Source organism: Hevea brasiliensis, chromosome 12 (genome assembly GCF_030052815.1).
Source record: "Hevea brasiliensis isolate MT/VB/25A 57/8 chromosome 12, ASM3005281v1, whole genome shotgun sequence".
Taxonomy (NCBI): domain Eukaryota; kingdom Viridiplantae; phylum Streptophyta; class Magnoliopsida; order Malpighiales; family Euphorbiaceae; genus Hevea; species Hevea brasiliensis.
In genome coordinates, this window is record NC_079504.1 from 31,245,699 (window position 1) to 31,255,125 (window position 9,427).

Genomic DNA, 9,427 nt, shown 5'->3' on the forward strand with positions numbered 1-9,427 from the left:
CAAACAACTTTGAGTTGAAGCCCTCACTTTGTCAAATGGTTTAACAATCACAGTTTGGGGGAGGTCCTACTGAGAGTCCACATGTGCACCTTGCACATTTTCTTGAGATTAGTGACATGCTGAAGATAAATGGAATGTCAGATGATGCCATTCGATTAAGATTATTTCCTTTTTCTTTGAAGGAGCGTGCTAGGGAGTGGTTGCATTCATTACCTTTGGGTTCAATAACTACTTGGGATGAGTTATCACAAGCTTTCTTGGCTCAATACTTTCCTCCTGGCAAGATTGTCAAATTGAGAAATAAATTAACTTCTTTCAGACCAAGGGATGATGAGAGTCTCTATGAAGCTTGGGAGAGATATAAGGATCTTCAAAGGAGATGTCCACATCATGGAATCCCTAAATGGATGCTAGTTCGACATTTCTACAATGGTGTTTCTCTAGCAATTAGAAGTATAATTAATGCATCTTCAGGAGGTGATCTTATGGAGAAGTCAGAATATGAAGCTTATTTAGCATTGGATAAAATCGCTTACAACAACTATCAATGGAGCTGTGAAAGAAATGAAATGAAGAAGCCACCAGCTATTGTATATGAATTAGATGACATGAGTATGTTCAATGCCAAATTTGATGCTTTGATGAGAAAAATGGATAAGTTAAGCATGAAGGTTGACTCATCAATTGGAGGATCTAGTCATACAGAAGATGTTGGTGTGGGAAATATGCATTGTATCAATGATTTTCCTTCCTAAGGGCAAGAGTTTGGAAATAAGCAAGTTGATTTTGTTGGGAATTACAATCAGAAACTAGTTGGTAATCCTTTTTCTGCTATATATAATCCAGCATGGAGGAACCACCCTAACTTTTCTTGGGGAGGTCGACAAGGGCAGCAACAGAATTATCAATAACCTCCTAATTTCCAGCAGCAGCAGCAGCAGAATTTTCAGCAAAACAGAGTACCACCTGGATTTCCACCACAAAGGAATCAAAATGCACCTATTCCACAACCACTAGTTCAGTCTTCAAACAAAGATTCAATTTTGAGGTCTATGATGGAAAATTTCTTAACTGCTCAATAAAAACAAGGAGAAATGATTCAAAAATTAACTTCAAGGATAGACCAGTTTGCCACTCATAAGAGGATGTTGAAAAACCAAATAGCTCAACAAGCAAGCTCTTCTAGCAAAGCACAAGGGAAACTTCCAAGTCAACCAGAGAATCCTAGAGAACATTGCAAGGCAATGATCCTACGGAGTGGGAAAATTGTGGGAGAAGAAGAGAAATATGAGGTAGAAGAGGAAAAGAAGAAAGAAGATGAAAACAAAAATGAATCTATTCCGAATCATGATGAAGTTAATGAGGAAGCAAACAAAAAAAAAAGGAAATTGAAAAAGAAGAAGAGGAAAAGTATGTGCCTCCACCACCATACAAGCCACCATTGTCATATCCTCAGAGGTTTCAGAAAGCAAAGCTAGATAAGCAGTTTGGGAAATTTTTTGAAGTTTTGAAGAAATTATATATCAACATTCCATTTACAGGTGCAATTTCTCAAATGCCCTCATATGCTAAATTCCTGAAAGAAATTTTGTCAAACAAGAGGAGATTAGTGTTAGTAGTATGCCCTAGAGCATATCATTTAGTATGTATCTTGTACATCTTTTATTAATAAAAAGACATTTTCACTTTTCCGTTTACATAATATATTTATGTGTAATAGAAAAGGTCCATTGATATTTTGTTAGAAATTCTATTCTTAAGTTGTTAAGATTATGAGTGACAGTATTTCTAGCACAAAGTATCATAAATAGGTTCACAATCGAGGATACTTCACAATAAGGACATGACTTATCCAGAAAGATTGTATTCATGTTTGTTCCCAAGTTATTTATATGAGATATAAATAAGATGGAATGGTGAGTCTCATGCCATATAACAAACATGATAGGCACTTATACATGATAAGTAGGTCGAATCAGTGACGTTTATGACAAGCACATGGAGTTTACTCTTGTCAATGCGTTGTCATAAATCATATCAGTGCATATAATCTTTAGACCTGAGATAGCACAGTTATCTTGTATATAGGTGGTTTGAGTTTGATATTGCTTTCATACTTGTACTGTGTATGGGTATATGGGCATGTGTTGGCTCCTACTAGTTATATATGGAGGTAGGTGTTGATCAAGATGGAATCTGTTCCTCTAAGTAAATAGGGATAAAATCTTATGTTCATTTAATTGTTTTTTATGTTTCAAGTTTCTGGCCAGGACAGATAGATTTATTCAGAAAAGATTTTCTGATGAGAAAAATCTTTTAATCAAGAACTAGAATTAAAAGAGAACATAATATTCATAGCAAATAGAGTTTGACATAAACCATGACTCCAGCTTGAGTTGGGATTTTATAACAGAGAGATTCTAGTGCATGGTAACATATGATTATAGGTTCATTTAAGGTAAACCTTATTACTGAATGGGTGGCTATGGCATGCTATGCTAGGTGTTAACCATGGTCTATGAGGTTCATAAAATGGTTTAGAGAAATCATTTATGGTAAGAAAGAGTTCTAATGATATTAAGAGTTGATATCATATCTCATTGCCAATTAGTGATGAGCTTAGTAAGTCACACACATACACAAGTTATCACCTAATTAAATATGATTTAATTAATTAATTAATTAAAGAGTTTAATTGATTAATTAAATATGTTTGGTTTGCAATTAGATTGCAAAGTCCCTAGCATGACTTGAAACCAAATATAGATTATTGGATGTATAATATAAGTTAAATTTATATTTAAAGTGTTTAAATATGAATTTAATTAATGAGAAATTAATTAATAGAGATTAATTAATTAATTTATATTTGATATAAATTGATTAGAAGAAAAGAAATAATTATTTTGGGTTGAGAACTCAAAATTAAGACACAGGGGCATTTTGGTCATTTCACAGGGTGACATGTGGCACCATGAGATGATGACACATGGCACTACACATAAGCTTGCCAAATGTCTTTTAATCATGTAAGATGATTAAAATTAAGATTAAATATAGGTTTGACACTTGGCACAATGTGATTGGTTCAATTAAGCCTAGAACCAATCAGTGGGTGAAATGTGGCAAGGGTTTAATGTGTTATCCTAGCTATATAAGTGTTGTTATAAAAAGAAAATAACACAACCAGTAGCTATTCTCCTTTGTACCGCCACCTTGAAGCTCCCTTTCTCTCTTCATCTTCTTCTCTCATCTATTTCAAGAGATTAGCAAACAATCTCTTGAATTAAAAATAGTAGAAATTATTTCTAGTGTTCTGGTTACATCTTTAATCTCTTAAAAGGCAGAACTTTATTTTCTAATTCATAGAAAAAGCTTTAGAAGCTGTTCAAGGGTTGCCATAGGTGTTCTTGGTGTGGACAAGCTAGAGGGACAACATCTGGTGTCCTGAAGATGCATCTGAAAGGCACAAATACACTGCAGTGCATCAAGAGGTTTGTGTATTTGTTCTTGATTTAATCTAGGGTTCTAAAATTAATCTGATTAATTCTAAAATCTTAAATGGCAAATATAGATCCAAAAAACATATTAAAAGAGTTTTAATATGTTATTTATCATTGAAATCAAATAGATAAAAATAAATCTTGCATGATGCATGTGACTCTAGGTGAAAATTTTTAAATTCAATGGTATAAACTTGTGTTTCTCATGCTTTTGCTCCTTCAATTAGAAGATTATGAAACTGTAGCATTAACAGAGGAGTGTAGTGCTCTCTTACAGAATAAACTTCCACCAAAATTGAAGGATCCAGGAAGTTTCTCTATTCCTTGTCACATTGGGGATATTAGTATTGAAAAGGCATTGTGTGATCTTGGAGCTAGTGTAAGTTTGATGCCACTCTCCATTTGTGAAAAGCTAAAGGTAGGAGATTTGAAGCCCACCACCATTTCTTTGCAACTAGCTGATAGATCCATCAAATATCCAGTGGGAATTTTGAAGAATGTGCCCTTAAAAGTTGGAAAATTTTTCATTCCTTTGGATTTTGTGGTTCTTGAAATGGAAGAGGATATCACATACCTATCATCTTGGGAAGGCCATTTTTAGCCACAGCAGGGGCTATAATTGATGTAAAGAAAGGTAGATTGACATTAAAAGTTGGAGAAGAGGATGTGGAATTTAATTTGAATCAGACTTTGAAGAAACGTCATGGAGTTGATCCTTGTTTAAGGGTGGATGTTATTGATGAGATTCTGGAAGCAGAATTTAAGAAAAGATATCCTGAGGTCCCTTTGGAGAATTGTTTGATACATAGGAGAACAACAAAGGATGAATATCCTGAAGTTGCAGCTTTTGCTCAAACTTTGGAAGCTACTCAAGAAGTTGTAAGAGATCAAGTTTTGCAAGTTGAAGAATTGAAATATGAAGTTGCACACCCATCTTTGCTAGATGAGAAGGACGCGCCACAGGTAGACCTCAAACCACTTCCACCTATATTAAGGTATGCTTTTCTTGGACCTAATTCAACTTATCCTATCATCATTAATGCAAATTTTAGTGATGTACAAGTTGAAAAATTGCTGAGAGAGTTAAGAGCACATAGAAAAGTCATTGGGTACACCATTGATGACATAAAGTGTACAAACCCTACCGTATGCATGCATAGGATTCTTTTAGAGGATAATTTAAAGCTACCATAGAACATCAAAGAAGGTTAAATCCTAATATGAAAGAGGTGGTGAAGAAAGAAGTCTTAAAACTTCTTGAAGCTGGGATCATTTATCCTATTTCTGATAGTAGTTGGGTTAGCCCAGTTCATGTAGTTCCTAAGAAAGGAGCTGTGACCGTTGTGAAAAATGAAAATAATGAGTTAATACCTATTAGAATTGTCACAGGGTGGAGGATGTGTATAGATTACAGGAAATACTACAACCCTAGTTCTGCTAAGGCCTCAGCTATTCAAGACCCTGCTTTGAGATACTTGCAAAGATTCATGTCTTACACTATATTAGGTAGAGGGCACAGTAATGGGGTTATAGGAAAGAATGATTTATTCTTTTTATGGTGCATGAAAGAGAAGAAAAAAATAAATGGTGCTTATTTTCTTTGCTCACATATGGAACATATAGTCTTTAAGCATTCAGCTGGCAGTATAGTTATTGGAGGGATGGTGACTGTAATTGCCAAATCATTTGGTTTTAACCCTAACCAGTATGCTATGGTGTCTATAGTTGGCCAGTCTTTTCTAGATAGAATTATTATGACTCAAATGAAAATTTGTGTAAAGAGGGGTGATGCTTATGTGTTGGTAAATGGGGGACATGAGAGTACAGAGCAGCAGCAATCACAGGGTATAGGACAGCATACTGATGCTGGTCCTTCTAGCTCATATCCATCTAGGTAACAAAAGTAAGAATGCTTGGCTAATCTCTCTAACATTTGATCCATAAAAGGAAGGGGAAAATGGTCTTTTCTTGTAGCATTGTTCAACTTCCTATAGTCTATGCACATTCTCCAGCCTGTAACAGTTCTAGTGGGTATCAATTCATTATTCTCATTTTTAACAACTGTCACCCCACCTTTTTTTAGTACAACATGCACAGAACTAACCCACTCACTGTAAAAAATGGGGTAAATAATTCTAGCAGCTAGTAATTTCAGGATTTCCTTTTTCAGAACATCCTTTATTGTAGGATTCAATCTTCTTTGGTGTTCAATAGAAGGTCTACTATTTGGCTCTAGGAAAATCCTATGCATACAGACTGTTGGACTAATTCCCTTTATATCATCAATTGTATAACCCAAAACTCTCCTATATTCTCTCAAAACTCTCAACAATTTGTTAATCTCAATATCAGTCAAAGATGCATTAATTATAACAGGATATGTTCCATTGGGTCCAAGAAAAGCATACCTGAGATTGGAAGGATGAGGTTTAAGATCTACCTTTGGGGCATCCTCTACCTTTAATGATGGTGGTTTAATCTCCAAAATTTGCACTTCTTCAAGCTGAAAAATTGTGGCTTCAGGATGTGGTGGATAGCTCTCCAAGTATAGTGCAAAAGCAGCTATGTTGTGATTGTCATCATCAATGCTCCCACCATGGACTAAGCAATTTTCAAGAGGGTCTTGTGGATAGCTTTTTCTGAAAAGCTCTTGAACAATCTCATTAATAATGTCTACCCCAAACAAGACTCAACTTCTTCATGTTTCCTTTTCATGGCTGGATTGATGTTGAATATCATTTGATCATCTCTCACTCAAAGTGTCAATTTCTCACCCTTTACATCAATTAATGCACCAGCTGTTGCCAAAAAGGGTCTTCCCAATAAGATAGGAATTTTTGTGTCTTCTTCCATATCTAAAATGACAAAGTCCACCGGAATATAGAATTTTCCAACCTTGATAGGCACATTTTCTAGAATGCCTTCTGGATACTTAATTGAACGGTCAGCCAATGAAATATACATGTTTGTGGGCTTCAACTCTCCCATATTCAACTTCTCATATATTGAAAGTGGCATTAGGCTGGCACTAGCTCCAAGGTCACATAAGGCATTTGCCACACAATTATCACCTATATGATAAGGAATGGAAAACACACCCGGATCTTTGAGTTTGGGAGATAACTTCTTCTGAATTATAGCACTGCATTGCTCTCCTAAGTTGATGGTATCATAATCTTCTAGCCTTTTCTTGTTGGTAAGAATCTCCTTCAAAAACTTGGCATAACTTGGCATTTGGGATAGTGCCTCAGTGAATGGCACATTGATATACAACTTCTTTAGCACTTTAAGGAATTTGCCAAATTGTTTGTCTAGTTTATGCTTGATGAATCTTTGAGGGTAGGGAAGGGTGGGCTTGTAAGGCTCAGGTGGGATGTATGGTTTCTCTCCCTCATCTTGCTCACATTTGCTTTCTTCTTCTTTTTCATTTTTCTTGCTCTCAACAGAATTTTTGTCTTTTTTGCTCTATTTTTCTTCTCTCTTGTTTTCACTCTCTTAACCAACTTTCTTATCACTTCTCAAGGTCACAACCTTACATTGTTCATGAGGATTTTGTGGTTGGCTAGGTAGTTTGCCATAGGATTTACTTCCTAATGAGCTTACTTATTGAGCCAATTGAGTCTTCAACATACGATTGTGGGCTTGTAATTGATCCGTGGTTTGTCTCATGTGTTGCATTTCTTCCTCCAATTTGCTATTCATCTTGCTTTGTTCAGAAAAAAATTTCTCCATCATGCTTTCCAAGGTTGGCTTCGGTTCATGAGGTGGAAGGGATTGTTGTGCTCTTGCTTGATATCCAGGTTGTGGCTGCCTTGTGGGCTGAAATTGAGGCTGAAATTGAGGCCTATTCTGCTGCATGTACTGCTGGTTATGAGCATAATTTGAGCTTTGACTTTGTTGAGCGAAAGTTGCTTGTGGTCTCCATGTTGAGTTGTTCACATTGGAGTAAGAATTTCCCATAGGTTTCTGTTGATAACCTCCTGCATAGGCAGCTTGTTCTTACAAATAATCATCACCATAAGAAAAGTAATCAACTCCATAGCTTTGGGTTCCATCTGTGTAGGCAACTTGTTGCATAGTTGTAGGAGTTGAGGTTGTTGGCTTTGTGCAAAAATCACTAAGAAGCTGAGTCAACTGATCAAATCTTGCATTCATGTAGCTAACTGAGTCAAGTTCATAAATCCTAGCCTTCTTTGGCTTAAGTGCTCTAGGATTTCCCCATAAATGGGTATTATGAGCAATCTTCTTTAATAGATCATAGCATTCTTCACTTGTCATTCTCATGAAATCTCCTCCTGCTTGTGAATCAGTTGTGTTTCTTATGGCTGGAGTAACTCTGGTGTAAAAATTCTGAACAATCATTCATTTGGGTATTTCATGATGAGGACATTACCTTTCAAGCTCCTTAAATCTCATCCAAGATTCATACAAAGTTTCATCATCCCTTGGTTTAAAAGCTACCATCAAATTCCTCAAATGAGTGGTCTTCCTAGGTGGGAAAAACTGAGATAGAAAAGCTTGAGATAGCTGCTCCCAAGTAGCTATAGTAGCTTGTAGAAGTGAGTCATACCACTCTAATGTTGAATCCCGAAGAGAGAATGGAAATAAGGTGAGCCGAATCACTTCATCTGAAACTCCAGGCTGTCTTTATGTGCCACATATCATCAAAAATTTCTTCAAATGAGATTGAGGATTTTCAAGTGGACTACCTCCAAATTGTGAATTCTGAACCATTTGAATAAGACCGGTCTTTAACTCAAATTGATTAGCTCCAATAATAGGTCTGCTATCTCTCACATATGCACATCTAGGAAAAGCATAATCTAACATGGATCTTCTCTGAGGATCATTTTGATTAACAACTTCATTCTGCTTGTTTTGCTCATTTCCTCCATTATTTCCACTAATAGCTCTATTTTGATTCTCCATATTTTCAATTTTCTCCTCTTGCTCAAACCTTTGTTGTTCTTCTTTTTCTTCTTCCTTTCTCCTCTTAGATTCCTTTTTGTTGGCTCGACATAATTTTTCAATTTCAGGGTTGAACAACAATTCAGTATCACTTGTGCTTTTCGATCGTCTCGTAAACAAGAAAAGTACCTGAAAAATACAAGGAACAACAGTGAAAATAAAAGAAAATAAAAATTCTAATAAGCTTAAAACAATTAAAATCCAACTTAAAAACAAATAATTCTCCGGCAACGGCGCTAAAAACTTGGTGTGTTAGCTGTGAAATAACTTCTGCAAGTGCACGGGTCACAATAGTATAATTTTAAAAATAATATCATTCCCACAAGGAATTGTGCTTAAATTGGAAATAAAATGATAAGCTAATTAGAATGATAAAATTTAAAGATATTAAAAAAAAATGAAATTGAAAATTTAAAATTGGTATTTGAGGAATTTAAGCTAAATCAAACAATTAACTAAATTAATTAAACTAAATTACCGAAATTTAAATTGAAATTGCTAATTATGAAATTGGGAGGAATTAAATCTAAATTCAATAAAAATTAAAGTGATTCTAGAGATAGGGTTTTCAATATTGTTTGCATATGGTTTATCCCTAATTTAGCCAAACACATGAGAATTGCAATTTTGAGGGAAATCAATTCTTAGTTCTTTGAAACCTTTTTCAAGCATTTCAAAGTTGGTATTCATCAAATCAAACCCTGTTTCACGGTATTTCAAACCTGACAAAAACCCAATTAAAGCTCTAATTGATTTTTGAAAGTCCCCTTAATCCTCTTCGCTTATCTCTAACACTAAGAAAACTAAGTTTATTGCAAGATTATCTATCCCAAACATTCACCTTTCAGTCCATCTGTCAAGGATTAAAACTTAACTTAATGAGGGCCCATTCATCAAGCAAGGCAACAAGCTCACAAGTAATAAATCAAAATGGAGCAATCTCATTTAAATGACTA

The 9,427-nt window shown here is 35.2% G+C and overlaps 2 non-coding genes across 2 annotated transcripts; one reads left to right on the top strand and one right to left on the bottom strand.

Moving 5' to 3' along the window:
• Window positions 1–290: 290 nt before the first annotated feature.
• LOC131171698 (small nucleolar RNA R71) lies at window positions 291–397 on the bottom strand. Its single transcript, XR_009142356.1, has one exon. It is a non-coding gene; the product is annotated as a small nucleolar RNA R71 (small nucleolar RNA).
• Window positions 398–7,875: 7,478 nt separating this feature from the next.
• On the top strand, window positions 7,876–7,982 carry LOC131171603 (small nucleolar RNA R71). The gene has a single exon (XR_009142263.1). It is a non-coding gene; the product is annotated as a small nucleolar RNA R71 (small nucleolar RNA).
• Window positions 7,983–9,427: the final 1,445 nt, after the last annotated feature.